This window comes from Nerophis ophidion, linkage group LG08, assembly GCF_033978795.1.
Source record: "Nerophis ophidion isolate RoL-2023_Sa linkage group LG08, RoL_Noph_v1.0, whole genome shotgun sequence".
NCBI lineage: Eukaryota > Metazoa > Chordata > Actinopteri > Syngnathiformes > Syngnathidae > Nerophis > Nerophis ophidion.
Window position 1 is genome coordinate 38,450,119 of NC_084618.1, and position 17,738 is coordinate 38,467,856.

The 17,738-nt window shown below is 40.7% G+C and overlaps 1 protein-coding gene across 7 annotated transcripts in view; it reads left to right on the forward strand.

The window, feature by feature from the left end:
* ripor2 (RHO family interacting cell polarization regulator 2) overlaps positions 1 to 17,738 on the forward strand; it is a 130,815-nt gene that overhangs the window by 44,611 nt on the left and 68,466 nt on the right. Inside the window, exon 1 of one of the 7 annotated variants that reach the window (XM_061908513.1) lies at positions 14,036 to 14,293. The exons of the other annotated variants lie outside the window; for them this stretch is intronic. The gene's annotated coding sequence lies outside the window, so the exon portion shown is untranslated. Of the gene's footprint in view, positions 1 to 14,035; positions 14,294 to 17,738 lie in introns of those variants that run through there. 7 annotated transcript variants of the gene reach the window in all.

Here is a 17,738-nt window from a genome sequence, read left to right on the forward strand (position 1 = left end):
CATGTACAGTAAATGGCAGTATTGTCCTGTTTAAGAGTCTCACAACATTGCTGTTTACGACAGACGAACTGCTCTATGGTAAACGAAAACATGACTGCTGTTGTTGTGTGTTGTAACCGCGCTGGGAGGACGTTAATGAAACTGTCTAACAATAAACCCACATAAGAAACCAAGAACTCACCCTCGATCATTCTACAGTTATAACGTCATTGGGCAGACACGCTGTTTATATTGTGGGAAAGCGGACGTGAAAACAGGCTGTCCTCACTCAGGTCCGCATGGAGTTGGAGAAGGCATGGCCTCCAGTTCTGCCTGAATTTCGGGAGATTTTCGGGAGAGAAAATTTGTCCCGGGACGTTTGCGGGAGAGGCGCTGATTTTCGGGAGTCTCCAGGAAAATCCGGGAGGGTTGGCAAGTACGGCCGCCGGGATGCTGGAGCCTATCCCAGCTGCACTCAGGCGGAAAGCGGAAAACACCCTGGACAAGTCGCCACCTCATCGCAGGGCCAACAGAGAAAGACAGACAAAATTCACATAATATATATATATATATATATATATATATATATACATATATATATATAAAAAGGCAAGTAACTATTTAAAAGGATGTAAACTTTTATCTCACATTACTGTAGAAGTCTTTATCACTGTACTGTAATTGGAAGGTCATCAATAGATAAATAAATAGAAAATAAAATACTAATTTCTGTAAGCAGGAATTTTACTTAAATAAATACTAAACACTGTGATGAGGTGGCGACTTGTCCAGGGTCTACCCCGCCTTCCGCCCGTATGCAGCTGAGATAGGCCCGAGCGACCCCAAAAGGGACAAGCAGTAGAAGATGGATGGATGGAATATTAAACATCTTAAAGTGCATCTTATTTCCAGTTGGAAAAACGAGGTCAAAGGTTGTTTTTTGTTACCATCAAGCGATAACGGCATTCTCGCTCATTCTTCTGTGTTATTGGGGGTATGATGCCCATCCAAATTGAAGCTGAAATATTACAACAACGGGATACATTTTTTCCATCCAAGTGTTTCATTGTAAAGTGAAGTGAAGTGAATTATATTTATACAGCGCTTTTTCTCTAGTGACTCAAAGCGCTTTACATAGTGAAACCCAATATCTAATTTTTACATTCAAACCAGTGTGGATGGCACTGGGAGCAGGTGGGTAAAGTGTCTTGCCCAAGGACACAATGGCAGTGACTAGGATGGCAGAAGCGGGGATCGAACCCGCAACCCTCAAGTTGCTGGCACAGCCGCTCTACCAACCGAGCTATACTGCCCCTAATTGTTACTTTGCGGCACTTGTCACTGGCGAGTCGCCAAGCTCTCTGTCTGTGCTTCCTGTGTTTGTAAAGCTGGCGGACTTGCACTCGGCACATCAAGACAAAAATTGTGGATCTCTGCATTCAGTTAATTCTACTGTTAAATAAAGGCGCTCAGGTGCTGAGATCGATGCTGTCACACAAGGACTTGGATTTTTTTTGCTTCTTCCATGCAAAGGATGATTGGCACGAGCCAGACGAGAGTGTGAGTACATATTTGATTTATTTAAACACTATAATACAAAACAGGAAAACAAAGGGCCCGCACAATGGCGGATAACAAACTAGACTATACTCAAACAAAAACAGCACAATGGCATGACTTATTACAAATGAACAAAAGACACTAACTGTGGCACACAAAAAAAAAACGTGCACTGAGGCATAAATACAAAAGCTTATGTGGCGTGGTCAAAACAACAAACAGCATGGCATGAAGGTCGGTACATGAAAACGTGGTTAAGGTCTCAGAAGGAAAGGTAAAGTTGCCAGGGCGAGGACAGAAACAAAATGGCTTAAATAATGACTATAATGATGATTAGAAACAGGTGTGAGGGCTGAGGACAGGGGCGTGACTTGAGGGCAAGGTGAAAATCAATGGGTTGGCATGGAGACGAAAACAAATCAGGAAGTGCAAAAACAGAACATGACCAAACAACAAAAACACAACATAATCCACAGGCGTGACAGATGCACAGAGTGAGACTTATTTTTCCCTGTTTGGAGCAAGAGACAAATAAAGGTGAGGCTCAACAATTCTGATTAGCAAACATGTCTATCACTCAAATTGCAGCGATGGCGGAGAGAAAAAAAAACGTTAATCTCTTGCAGTTACATTATTGCATTTTTTAAAACGTTGTCAATTAATCGTGCAGCCCTAGAATTTACTTTGGTGAGTGGACGTCTACGGTACCTCTTTGCAGTTGCTTGTCTGACACACACCATCAGCAGCTTTCCCATATTTTAATGATTAAATGTCCGCTATTTACATATTATTTTGACATCTTTGGCTGGTACTGTATTAGACATATTTGTTTTCAGTAAGGCGCAGACTAGCAGAGATACCTTCGAATCGCTTCGTCAAATCTGCTAAACGCTCTGTCGTAACTTTGATGATTTTTTTTTTTTTAGTTGAATGAATATCATCTACTTTCTTGCTTCCCATGGTTGGAGAAATAAAGGGATGTCAATCTTTAGCTGTAGGCTAATGCGAGCTAATAGGAGCAGATGTCTTAAAGGCCTACTGAAACCCACTACTACCGACCACGCAGTCTGATAGTTTATATATCAATGATGAAATATTAACATTGCAACACATGCCAATACGGCCGGTTTAGTTTACTAAATTGCAATTTTAAATTTCCCGCAGAGTTTCTTGTTGAAAACGTCACGGAATGATGACGTGTATGATGACGCGTGCGCGTGACGTCTCGAGTTGGAGGGGACATATTAGCGCAGCAACACTAGCGGCTAAAAGTCGTCTCTTTTCATCGCGCAATTACACAGTATTTTGGACATCTGTGTTGCTGAATCTTTTGCAATTTGTTCAATTAATATTGGAGGAATCAAAGTAGAAAGATGGAGGTGGGAAGCTTTAGCCTTTAGCCACACAAACACACAGTGTTTCCTTGTTTAAAATTTCCGGAGGTGAAGCTTTACTATGGATCAGAGCGGTCAAGCGAACATGGATCCCGACCACTTGTCAACCGGCAGGTTTCGGTGAGAAAATTGTGGTAAAAAGTTGCCTCCTACCGGAGATCAGCGGAATTTCTGTCGTGCTGCTGCTGCCGTGACTAATTCCCTCAGAGACTGGCGTCAAGACACCCGTGGACACACCCCTCCGACTATCAAGTACTATATAATCTCACTAAAACACTAGCAACACAATAGAAAGATAAGGGATTTCCCAGAATGATCCTGGTAAATGTGTCTAAAAACATCTGAATCGCTCCCAATGCAATGGCCTTTTTTTTTTTTTTTTTTTTATAGTCCTTCGCTATCAATATCCTCACCCACAAATCTTTCATCCTCGCTCAAATTAATGGGGAAATTGTCGTTTTCTCGGTCTGAATAGCACTTTTTGTTGGAGGCTCCCACTATAAACAATGTGAATATGTGAGGAGCCATCGCACCGGTGACGTCATCGTCTGCGACTTCCAGTAAAGGCAGGGCTTTTTTATTTGTGAGCAAAAGTTGCAAACTTTATCGTCGATGTTCTCTACTAAATCCTATCAGTAAAAATATGGCGATATCGCGAAATGATCAAGTATGACACATAAGATGGACCTGCTATCCCCGTTTAAATAAGAAAATCTCATTTCAGTAGGCCATTAATCGGGTTGACTGTAGCATTCGTTATGGCATTGGGGCATTCTCAAGTTGATGTACCAATGTATGTTTTTATTATTATATTTCGATGATAAATTATATTAATTTAAGAAATTAACAGAGGAGCAAATAGTTGATCAGCCAAATGTCAAAAACACAGCAGAATACAATCATTGGTTGTTCATATGTAGTATTTAGAATGTTAATATCAACAGTCATGGTAAGTTGAGCCAAAAATGCAGTTTTTGTGACGTAAATATATATATTTTTAATATAGGACAACATTTAAAAGCACAAAAACTCATTATGCTAATGAAGTGTCCCTGTGGCATCCCTTAGTTTGTCCATCAAGCGAGGATTATCATGGCCGTCCACTTGACTTGACACGCATCACGTTCTGACCAATACTCCTCAACCCCCGACTGTCAATCATCTTTTACATTCAGGTGACGGAAGTTACCAGAATGAGGCTAACTAAAATGACTTTGTGGCAGTGTGTGTGTGTGTGTGTTGTGTGTGTGTGTGTGTGTGTGTGTGTGTGTGTGTGTGTGTGTGTGTGTGTGTGTGTGTGTGTGTGTGTGTGTGTGTGTGTGAGTGTGAGTGTGTGTGTGTGTGTGTGCGCTCCATGTTGGTAGTCGACCTACTAGTGTAGCCTGTAGCCAGCATGTTAACGCACATCTTCTTCATGGCTTGTGACAGTAGTACTCACTGACCTACTTTTACCCACAAAACACTGTTGCTATTATCATTTCATATTTTTTTTTCTGACTACATTAAGCGCCCAATAATAGAAACTTCTCAGTTTGATGCTGTTCAGTTCAGTTCACATTCAGGGGTTCTACAATAGCGTCTCCAAAACTAGCTTTGATACTAGATTTTAGACCGTTTCAAAGTATTTTTAGTAAGCCCCAATTTAAGCTCTACTTTGGAAAGACACTGTTTTAATACTTGTTGTAGCTTTAATGCAAATGAACTGTTTGCACTTTAAAGAAGCATTACTTTTGACATATACACTTAAAACTCTGCACTGTATAATGTAAATGTGTCATATACCACCTGCAACTTAGGATGGGTACCTTTTACATTTAAACCGATACGATACTAATACTCAACAGTACTCATTTTCGTTCCTTTTGTGTGTGTTTTTAAATTGTAATTGTTTAAAAAATAATAATTATAAGCTGATTGTAACTGTAAGGTCCATTTGTCACTGTCTATCTTGTTTTCTTATTACATTTCGAATCTCATTTGCAAGTATTACAGTGGGGCAAAAAAGTATTTAGTATTTTGTGCAAGTTCTCCCACTTAAAATGATGACAGAGGTCTGTAATTTTCATCATAGGTACACTTCAACTGTGAGAGACAGAATGTGAAAAAAAAATCCAGGAATTCACATTGTAGGAATTTTAAAAAATGTATTTGTAAATTATGGTGGAAAATAAGTATTTGGTCAACCATTCAAAGCTCTCATTGATGGAAGGAGGTTTTGGCTCAAAATCTCACGATACATGGCCCCATTCATTATTTCCTTAACACGGATCAATCGTCCTGTCCCCTTAGCAGAAAAAAAGCCCCGCAGCATGATGTTTCCACCCCCATGCTTCACAGTGGGTATGGTGTTCTTGGGATGCAACTCAGTATTCTTCTTCCTCCAAACACGACGAGTTGAGTTTATACCAAAATGGATACATGGATGATACATCAGAGGATTGGGAGAATGTCATGTGGTCAGATGAAACCAAAATAGAACTTTTTGGTATAAACTCAACTCGTCGTGTTTGGAGGAAGAAGATTACTATTCGCTGAAGAAAAACCACAATTAAACCTATAGCTTTCACGTGTGTACCTGACTCACTGTTATGGGTCGACAAGGAAGAAGGAGACGGCACGACAACAGAGGATCTAGCTCAACGGGTTTTTATGAGCACTTGATGATTACGTGGGGTGTGTATCCTTCTATGTGTGTGAATGGAATACTATGTGTGGAAATTAACCGTATGTAAATACCGGAGGGTTTGTTGGAGCGCATTTTGGGTGTGGCAGCGACCAAGTCCAGAGGAGGAGAAGCAAAGCGGTTCGTGGTCCAAGCGGGATCGTGGGGCAGGAGAGAGGCATCCAGAAGTCCAAGCGTGGGGTCGAGGATCGGGGTAGGCAGTCAAAGTCCGAGGCTGGGGGGAGCAGCAGCAGAAGCGCACAGCTAAAACTGAGACACGGAGGACTGTGGGGACAAGAGACGACAAGGAGAAATCAGAAAAAGGCATGAGTGAGACAAGCGAGCGAGAGAGAGAGCAGGAGAGGAGTCAGAGACGAGAAGCTCACTGTACACAGGGCTACGTTCCGACGAGGAGAAGTCAGCGGCGAGGCTCTTTATACTGTCGCTTCTCATTAGATACCAGGTGCGTAGATTGAAGATTGCCTCCGGCTGTGATGGTGCGTGGGCACGGTCTGCTCAGCGAGCGCGGGGGCGTGTTTAGCGGAGCTCACAGTGGAGCTTCTAGGTGCTCCCGCAGAAGAGGGAGAAGCAGACTGCGCGTGTGCCGTAACACTCACTGGTAGTTGGCAGAGCTTTGGGGCGGGATAGCTCGGTTGGTAGAGTGGCCGTGCCAGCAACCTGAGGGTTGCAGGTTCGAATCCCGCTTCCGCCATCCTAGTCACTGCTGTTGTGTCCTTGGTAAAGACACTTTACCCACCTGCTCCCAGTGCCACCCACACTGGTTTAAATGTAACTTAGATATTGGGTGTCACTATGTAAAGTGCTTTGAGTCACTAGAGAAAAGCGCTATATAAATATAATTCACTTCACACACTTCACTTCACTATTCTAAGACAGGGGTCACCAACCTTTTTGAAACCAAGAGCTACTTCTTGGGTACTGATTGATGCGAAGGGCTACCAGTTTTACACTTTACATTTTAAGTGTTTATATATATATATATAGTCATTTGATAAGTTACATGTAAGTGTGATTTACACAAGAATAGCTAAATAAATAAATCTATATATATATAAAAAATGGGTATTTCTGTCTGTCATTCCGTCGTACATTTTTTTTCCTTTTACGGAAGGTTTTTTGTAGAGAATAAATGATGAGAAAAACACTTAATTGAACGGTTTAAAAGAGGAGAAAACAGGAAAAACATTTTAATTAAATGAACCAAAGTGAACCATTAAATGAACCAAAATATGACTTATTATATCTTTGTGTAAAATATTGGACACAGTGTGTTCTCAAGCTTATGAGATGCGATGCAAGTGTAAGCCACTGTGACACTATTGTTCATTTTTTTATATTTTGTGTAAATGTTTTTAATGATAATATCAATGAGGGATTTTTAATCACTGCTATTTTGAAATTGTTACTAATATTGATAATATTCATTTTTGTTTCACTACTTTTAGATCGTACCGTGTCATGTTTGTGTGTCCTTAATTCTGAATGTTGCTGGGTTGGGTTTGGTTTTGGAATTGGATTGCATTGTTATGGTATTGTTGTGTATTGTTTTGTTGGAATGATTAATAAATTCATTAGAAAAAAAAAAAAAAAGCGGGCAGCGGTCAACCCATTTGGTCCTTGCGGGCTACCTGGCGCCCGCGGACGCCGCGTTGGTGACCCCTGTTCTATGATGTGTAGTGAAGCCTGGGGAAGGACATTTTCCAAAAGTGAGTCTTCGAGTTCCTCTTGTCTCAAAAGTAGTGCAATAAAATGAGAGATATGATTGTTGATTTTAGATTGTAACGGTTGTAATATAATAAAAAAAATCACTTCAGCGTAAAACGGCACACTTTTAAAGGGGATGCATCCCAAATCAAAGCCAAAGCATAGTTCAAGCGAATAACATTGAAGGTAAAAACTAAAATGTAACACATTTTGTAGCCTAGTCAAAGATATTCTCCATAGGGTAAACAAATAAGCATAAAACCTTACATATATAGCACAGAGGAATGATTCCCGCATTCTGCGACGTTCCCACAGGCCTCTGGGGAGGAACATGCATCAACAACAACCTGTCATTACGCAGACCTCATAACATGGAGCCCGTGTCGCTGTGAGGCCCGTTTTGCACACTGCATGGACACATTGCCGGAAACAAAACCTAGCAAGACGCTGACAATGCCAATGCGAGTTGGACTTTTACACCAGGACACCCTCTCTCTCCCTCTCTCTCTCTCTCTCTCTCTCTCTCTCTCTCTCTCTCTCTCTCTCTCTCTCTCTCTCTCTCTCTCTCTCTCTCTCTCTCTCTCTCTCTCTCTCTCTCTCTCTCTCTGTCTCTCTCTCTGCCAATGGGTCAAACAAAACAGGGCGGGTAACCTGAGAAATGGCAGTGCTCAGCATTTCCCTACTAATATTTTGGTGCTCTAACACTGTCAGCTGTGCCTGTACGTCCTTTGGCCTTGTCCTTTCTGCCCCTGCTTTCTCTGTCTGCTGGAGTCCACTCAATTCAATATGAGATTACTAATGAGGGAATACCGTATTTCCTTGAATTGCCGCAGGGCATATAGTATGCGCCTGCCTTGAATTACTGCCGGGTCAAACTCGCCTCCCATAATAATTAGCGCATGCTTAGTATTACCGCCTGGTCAAACTCGTGACGTCACAGGTGACACTTACACTGTCATCATTTTCAAAATGGAGGAGGCTGATTTCAATACCGGTAATTTGAAATCGCATAAAGGGAAGAAGATTATGAGCTATTCAGTAGGATTTAAGGTCCAAGCTTACATCACACTCACATTTTTACTGCATGCCTTTGGTAAGTGCCGGAGTGAGAAGAGGTTTCAAAATAATTGGCGCATGCTTACTTTTACCGCATGCCTTTGGTAAGCGCAGGAGTGAGAAGAGGTTTTAAATTAATTAGCGCCCCGGCAGAAATTCAAGGAAATACGGTAAATGCCGTTTTCACGATCTGACTTTGTTACAGTACTTACTCGGACGTGTGTGTGTGTGTGTGTGTGTGTGTGTTGTGTGTGTGTGTGTGTGCGTGTGTGTGTGTGTGTGTGTGTGTGTGTGTGTGTGTGTGTGTGTGTGTTTAAATATAGCTTCCAGACAAGGGCCGAAGATGACAGCTATAATTACAGGACAGAACAGCAGCTGAGAAAGCTAAACATGACAGTTTGTTGCTCCTCATATGTTGTCTTTTCATGCAATTGACCAACTTCACTGCAATTGTTCATCAAAGTAGTGTTCATCAGTTGTGTTTGTAGCCGTAGTAGGTCTAATGTGCTCTACTTGTTCCTAAGCAGGAGATTGCCATGCCTGTTTTTTTAATGAAAATTAGCATATTCCAGTAGCATTAGCAATGCTGTTTCCTTGGCAACTTGACTGTAAATGAACTGGAGTGGCGCCCCCTTTGGGTTGTGGTCATAAATGCTTTGTAAGAAGTGCTAGCATCCATGAGATATCCTCAAAGTTGTATCATGATTATTGACTTCTAGACAATTAGTTGTGTTTTTCATTTACACGTGTGTGCTTGTCGATCCCCCGAAAGGTACGCGGCAAATTTCGCGGCGATTCGGCAAAGCATCTGAAAGTTGCGGTGCGAGTTTTTGCAAAGCGCATTGAGTTGTGTGAGAAATTTCAAGTCGGTCTTACATATAGGATTTAACATGTGCCAACCACAGTTCAGTTTGTGTTTGGACACATTTCCACCATATTGTGGCACATTACATTTAAATTTGCAAATTTAAATAATAAAATACATTTTAAAAATATAAATAAATAAAATAAAACTTAATCACGTGAGGGGAAAGCACTAACCCTTGTGCACGGTGGAACAGAGGTTAGTGCATGTGGCTCACAATATGAAGGTCCTGAGTAGTCCTGAGTTCAATCCCGGGCTCGGGGTCTTTCTGTGTGGAGTTTGCATGTTCTCCCCATGACTCCAGCTTCCTACCACCGCCAAAAACATGCACCTGGGGATAGGTTGATTGGCAACACTAAATCGGCCCTAGTGTGTGAATGTGAGTGTGAATGTTGTCTGTCTATCTGTGTTGGTCCAGGGTGTACCCTGCCTTCTGCCCGAATGCAGCTGAGATAGGCTCCAGCACCCCCCGCGACCCCAAAAGGGACAAGCGGTAGAAAATGGAAGCATGGAAAATAAAAATTGCAATCTTACTGGTCCTTCGTATTTAAAGTTTTTTTCACCACAGCGCCATCTGCTGGATCTTGCGGCGCAGTACCCTTAAATTCCCCATAAGTTGGAGAATTGCCACAAACCATTTTTCATGTCTTATCTAATGGTGGCCTAGTTGTGTTTTTAGAAAGATGAGTAACTTCCTTTTTTTTTTTTTTTTTAACAAGAGAAACAACCGGAACGGAAAAGAAGGATCAGAGGTGACTCCTGTATTAGGATTAATTATGTCGCCCGCTGCAGAGTCATTACGGAAGCCCTTACTGCCTTTTCCTAATGCCAAGTGATAGATTAAAAGAGACAAACCATTTTCTGCTCCCTTTGCTTCTCGGAAGGAATCGGATTTTCACGGACTCCGCGTCCACTTATGGAGGGCAATTATGATGGCAGGAGTCACTATTCATCTGATAAAAGTCATTTTATTTCCACCTGTGTTTCCTCACGCCAAAATTGATCCAGAATGTTCACATGACAAGCAGGTTTGGGGAGTATTGTTATATAAATGTAAAAACAAACGACTTCAGACTGACTCGGAAGGTGACAGCTGCTTCGTCTGGTGCACAGACAGGGAATCTGGTGTGCACGTGCATCAGACCAGTTCATGCCTGGGGCCTTGCTGGGTGTGATGATACAATTAGCTGCTTACCAAAAAGTATGCATTTTTGATAATGCCCATTCTTCATAAAGGTACCTTGTTATTGTGCAATGCTAACGATAGTCAAATAACAGTATTGTGCCATTAACAGCTAGCTGGCAACTAGCGCTCTAATCGCTATCTGGAAACTAGCACATTAATCGCCAGCTGGAAACTAGCATGCTTATATCACTGGCTGACAACAACTAAAGCACGAATCACTACCTGGCAATTAGATTGCTAATCGCTAGCTGCCAATTAGCACACCAATCGCTATCTGACAACTCGTCGTCGGCGATCACTCGAAACAAGTATGATTGTCCTCCTGTTGGTGGGATTGCCTTCAGAACGCCTGTGTGTGGAATCTTTTAAAGTGGGGAAACTGGTGCACAGACAGCCACCGCACTGTACTTGGCAAAGAGAAGGCCAGGTTCCAATGGTATGGAGACCAAGACAATTAGGGGCCCATATTTGCTGCAGCCTTCTTCCGCCTTTGTGACCGTTGTGGAGCTTCTATGCAACCATCATCCGCCCACTCCGTCGTTGAGGTCTTTTTCGACGAGGGAGACGCACAGACTCCAATGTCACTTCTTCGCTGTGGGGAGCTGTATCCGGTGCCAAGGGAAACCCAGGACGACCGGCACCTCCTCACAGCTGCAAGTGGCTGCCGGAGCTCCGGTCTGTCGGAGGACCACGTATGGTGCGCCTACCAGCACTTTCTTTTCTCTCAGGGTGTGCTCCCCTAGCCTTTTGTCTTCCCAGACTAACCCACAGGGCAGCGGGAGCTGACAACTAGTGCACCAATCGCTAGCTGACAACTACTAAAATGCTGGGTTATTTTGATAACCCAATTTATGAGTTTGCGAGTGTTGGGTTAAATTTTAGAGATATTTTTATGATGAGCAATCCATTTTTGGGGTCATGAGGTTATTATTTTAACTCAATTTCTGGGTTTTCAAAACTATGAAACATTTTTGGGTTGTTTTTAAATGAGTAGGACGGTTTTGTGTAAAAGGCTTTTTTCTTGCAGGGAACTTTATTAAGGATTAATCATTTTACATTATTTACAATCACACATCTTATGTACATGAAGATATTTGAGCATGCTGTATAAAACAACTATGACTATACATGGCAATTTTTGCAAAAATATATAACTCATATCTTGCTTTTCAGTATATTTTAATAGAATAAAAACATTTTTGATCAGTAGTTGGGAAAGAGTAGGACAAACCAGCAGTAACCAACTATTGGGTCAAGGAGCGCTAAATTGAGCAACCCAATAGTTGGGTTTGTAATAACCCTGCATTGTAGTGAGCATAACTCAGCTTTTGTGTTGAATAAATTCAACCCAAGAGTTGGGTTATGAATCAACCAACATTGTAGTGAGCATAACTCAACTTTTGCCCAATATTTTGGTTGGGAATAACCCAACTTTAAGTTATCATAACTCAACTTTTTGGTTAAATAATTCAACACAAAAGTTGGTTGAAAAAAATTGACCCAAAATGTTGAGTTAAAATAACTAAAATAAGGGGTTTGTCATTTTCTAAACCAGCAGTTGGGTTAAAATTGGGTTATTTTTTAACCCAACTTTTTTAGTGTGTGCAGCACTAACAGTGAGCTGGCAACTACAGCGCTAATCATTAGATAGCTGACAACTACAGTACGAATCGCTAGCTGACGACTAGTGCGCTAATCGCTAGCTGGCAATTACAATGGTAATCGCTAGCTCCCAACGAGCATGACAATTGTTAGGTGGCATCTAGAGAATTAATTGCTTGCTTTCTTAAGTGCTAACATATATTAATGTAATCATTTATTTATTATTTTAATAGGGGCCCGGGCTTAGATCTACTCCCCCGCCCCATTGTTCACCTGTATCTCACCTGTTTTGTAAGGGGCGCCGGAAGTTGGACGACCAGTCAGCAATCCTGTTCTGTCTCCCTGTAATGCTTGTCTGATCTTGAATGGGATTGTGCTGAAAATCAATAAAGTATTTCTGATTCTGATTCTTTATATTTAACTACATGACAGTGTGTATGTAAATACATTTATATTGGTGGAATATTTGCGAGAGGCGGAGGCGATATAAAAATTGATTTAAAAAAATCTACCAACAATGTTATGGCCCACTGCAGTACCCCTGCGGACCCCTGTTAAAGACCTCTAGACTAGACCTAATTAGACTGTACCTAATGTTACAAAGTTGATTGATCTTCACATTGATTAAAAGGCCTACTGAAACCCACTACTACCCACCACGCAGTCTGATAGTTTATATATCAATGATGAAATATTAACATTGCAACACATGCCAATACGGCCTTTTTAGTTTGCTAAATTGCCATTTTAAATTTCCCGCGAAGTCTCGTGTTGAAAACGTCGCGGTGTGATGACGCGTGCGTTTGACGCCTCAAGTTGTAGCGGACATTATTTTCCAGCCCGATCCAAGCTATAAGTAGTCTGTTTTAATCGCATAATTACACAGTATTCTGGACTCTGTGTTGCTGAATCTTTTGCAATTTGTTCAATTAATAATGGAGAAGTCAAAGTAGAAAGATGGAGGTGGGAAGCTTTTAGCCTTTAGCCACACAAACACACGGTGTTTCCTTGTTTAAAATTCCCGGAGGTGAAGCTTTACTGTGGATCAGAGCGGTCAAGCGAACATGGATCCCAACTACATGTCTACCGGCAGCTTTCGGTGAGAAAATTGTGGTATAAAGTCGCCTCTTACCGGAGATCAGCTCACTAAAACACTAGCAACACAATAGCAGATAAGGGATTTTCCAGAATTGTCCTAGTAAATGTGTCTAAAACATCTGAATCGCTCTCACTCGCCCTCGCCTGTTTTTTGTTGTTTTTTTTACTTTTTTTTTTTTTTTCCTAGTCCTGCACTATCAATATCCTCATCCACAAATCTTTCATCCTCGCTCAAATTAATGGGGAAATTGTCGCTTTCTCAGTCCGAATTGCTCTTACTGCTGGTGGCTCAAATTGTAAAGAATGTGAGGATGTGAGGAGCCCTACAACCAGTGACGTCACGCGCACATCTTCTGCTACTTCTGGTAAAGGCAAGGCTTTTTTATTAGCGACCAAAAGTTGCGAACTTGATCGTCGATGTTCTCTACTAAATCCTTTCAGTAAAAATATAGCAATATCGCGAAATGATCAAGTATGACACATATCCTCGTATAAAAAAAATCTCATTTCAGTAGGCCTTGAAGTGTCCAATTTAGGTAATCAGCCACCACTTCACGCAGCACTACAGGCTTTGCTCCACATCTTAAAATAAAGCCTGAAGCTTTGCCAATTATCTAGCATGCTGCTGGCAAAATATGAGTTTATGGTTAGAACATAGCTATGCTAATGTTGCTAATATTTGTATCCTCCTGCCCCACTCCATAGAACGCCGCATCTGACATTTGGCATTATGTTCATATGACCCCAATTTGAGTTGATATCTTAATTTTTTTGGGACGCAGGTGCAAGTGCATGAAGCCTGTTTCATTCCCACCAGTCAGGTCCCGCCTTCTCGGTGACATCCTCGCCTTCCTATTGGCTGGCGGTTTCCCAGGAGGAGCGAAGCGAACACAAACTGGAATGTGTGGGAGTGGGTGTCTTCCACTGTTTCACTCTGCACGGCCGACGCTCGAACACCACTATCGCCGACTTCCATGAAATTGAGTCAGTTTTATTTTGTTTTAGCGATCGTTGCTGTTTTATTTTCCGGGAGAGCGCCAGCTACTCTTGACGTATGAATGAATGGTCGGATTGATGGATAGATGGAGGAGAGCAGGTAGACGAGCGCTAAAAACGCCGCAAAGAAGCTACTTTGAGTGATTAAAAGGAAAATAAATCCATTAAAGGTGAGTTGAAACACCACTTGGGGGGTAATAAAACACGAGGGAGCTCGTCTCTTGTGGCAGTGGGTCAGTGGACCAACGGCGGCTTTCAGGGACTCAAGGAGAAAGGGCAATTTCACTTGTTGTCTGACGAGATGTGGTGCGTTTAAGGCCACACGCGTCCCTTATGAATCATGCTCCTCTTGTCATCCGGTCATTTCGCTTTTTGATCCTTTTAAATTGTTTCTAAGTATAACATCACCGATATCAAACTACAAGTGGAGTGAGGTCATGGTGTGTGCGTGTCTACGCGTTTGTTTTTGAGGGGGTTACCGATACTTCCAGCAAATATGTCATCTGAGTCAATCTGTCAGTGTGTTTGGCCTGTTTATTGGTGCCAAACTAACTTCCGGTCTGTTTTCAAACTATATTACCATTAAGATGTTTCCATAAAGTTTTGGTAAGAATCCACACACAAAAACGTGTTAAATATAATTCTAAAGATAACAGTATGTGTCAGGTTATTGTTATTTGAATTTTACACAATAATACATTGATTTAACGTGTTAATGCATTTATATCATCAGGTCATGTTATCTTGTTGAGCAGCTGTTGATATTTTGTTAATTTGGGGTAATATTTAGGTTGTAGATAAACTCCTGGTTCGAATTGCTATTGAATTTGCTTCTATGTTCTAAAATACATAAATGTTTGGCTAAATGGATGCTTTGTCCACTGAACGCTGACAAGTCAAAGAACCTGTGGGGGCCATTTTAATATTTTAGATCAGGGGTCACCAACCTTTTTGAAACCAAGAGCTACTTCTTGGGTACTAATTAATGGAAAGGGCTACCAGTTTGATACACACTTAAATAAATTGCCAGAAATAGCCAATTTGCTCAATTTACCTTTAATAAATAAATCTATATGTATAAAAAAAAAAAGGGGTATTTCTGTCTGTCATTCCATTGTACATTTTTTTTCCTTTTACGGAAGGTTTTTTTGTAGAGAATAAATGATGAAAAAACACTTAATTGAACGATTTAAAAGAGGAGAAAACACAAAAAAATGAAAATTAAATTTGGAATCATAGTTTATCTTTAATGTCGACTCTTTAAAATTCACAATTCAACAGAAAATAATTAAAAGAAAAGCTAGCTAATTAGAATCTTTTTGAAAAAATTAAAAAAAGAATTTATGGAACCTCATTAGTAATTTTCTTGATTAAGATAAATTTTAGAATTTTGATGACATGTTTTAAATAAGTTAAAATCTAATCTGCACTTTGTTAGAATATATAAAAAATTGGACCAAGCTATATGTCTAACAAAGACAAATCATTATTTTTTTCTAGATTTTCCAGAACAAAATTTTTAAAAGAAATTCAAAAGACTTTGAAATAAGATTTAAATTTGATTCTACAGATTTTCTAGATTTGCCAGAATATTTTTTTTGAATTTTAATCATAAGTTTGAAGAATTATTTCACAGATATTATTCGTCAAAAAAACAGAAACTAAAATGAAGAATTAAATTAAAATGTATTTATTATTTTTTACAATAAAAAAAAATTACTTGAACATTGATTTAAATTGTCAGGAAAGAATTTAAAAGGTAAAAATGTAAATGTGTTTAGAAATCCTAAAATCATTTTTAAGGTTGTATTTTTTTTCTAAAAGTGTCTTTCTGAAACTTATAAGAAGCAAAGTAAAAAAACATAAATAAATGTATTTAAGCAAGTGAAGACCAAGTCTCCTTCTTGGATTTTCAAATTCTATTGGAGTTTTGTCTCTCTTAGAATTAAAAATGTCGAGCAAAGCGAGACCAGCTTGTTAGTAAATAAATACAATTTAAAAAATAGAGGCAGCTCACTGGTAAGTGCTGCTATTTGAGCTATTTTTAGAACAGGCCAGCGGGCTACTCATCTGGTCTTCATGGGCGACCTGGTGCCCGCGGGCACCGCGTTGATGACCCCTGTTTTAGATTCTGTTCATGAGCTAAAACCAATCCACGCGTTCAAACTTTATATACAGATGACATCGGGAATTATCAAAATGTTCTCATTACACTCAAACTTTTTTGTCTTCTCCCATTTTTTTTTAGTTGTCTTGTTTAGTTTTGTGTTTAGAATAATCTGGCGCCCACTAAAAACGAGCGAGATGGCCGCAAATGGCGACCGAGCTGTAACATGGGCAAAACAGGAGTAGGGAACCTATGGCTCTTGAGCCAGATGTGGCTCTTTTGATGACCGCATCTGGCTCTCAGATAAATCTTAGCTGACATTGCTTAACACGATAAGTAATGGATAATTCCGCTGGTAATCACAGTCTTAAAAATAACGTTAAAAATATAAAACATTCTCATGCATTTTAATCCATCCATAGGTTTTCTACCACCCCTGGTCAAGAAGTTGCATTAATGGTTAAAAGTATTTGATTTATTATTGGTTAGCTTCAGAATAACAATGTTAGTACAAAGAATAAGAGACGTCCATCCATACATCCATTTTCTACCGCTTGTCCCCTTTGGGGTCGCATGGGGCGCTGGTGCCTATCTCAGCTACAATCAGGCGGAAGGTGGCGTACACCCCGGACAAGTCGAATAAGAGACGTATCATACTCAAAAAATGTTGGTTTTTACTTAAAAATGCATGCATTTAGTTGTATTCAGTGTTAAACAATATTATATGGCTCTCACGGAAATACATTGTAAAATATTTGGCTTTCACGGCACTCTCAGCCAAAAAGGTTCTCGACCCCTGCTCTAAACTGTTCAAATGGTGGTTTGTTTACATTTGCTTAGTGATGGATTGGCAACCAGTCCTTTGGTCCAAAATGTCAGCTAGGATAAGCACCAGCTCACCTATGACCCTAATGAGAAGGATGGATAGATGTTGGTTTTTGAGGCCCTGGAGTAGGTCTGTGCCGGCAAACAGGGCTCTTGTTTGAGTATCACACAGGTTATTTACAACCTGTCCTGCCTTTTCACATGCATGATGCTTGTTTTTACGTGTGGGTTGTGTTAAATGCTGCTTTTAATTGCTTCTGGCTCTTTGTTATTGGTGCCATTAGGAGAATAAACACATGCAAACAAAGTGGACGCTAAGGGGTTTTGCCTATTGTGTTGGAAAAGGTGTTAGGGAAGGGTCAAAGGTTGCTTGCTTTGCTGTGGTACCACACACAGTGGATGCGGCCGCCTGCAGAGGAGATAAGCGGTAAGCCCGACCGCTCTATCAGGAGACGTCTCCACCTGCCAGGCGCTCTAAGTAAACATCCTTAGAAAAAAGTGAATTTGGACATGTGTTCGAATTCTTTGACAGTCCTCTTAAAGTTGGTCCAAGCATCTTCGGGTGCGGCACAGTGCAACCTGATGGCGTTATGTGCTGCAGAAGAAAAAATATTCAAGGCTAAATTCTTTTTTTCCCCGAGTGTAGCTTTGATATGGTTAAGCGGCTCTGCTTTGCGACGCTG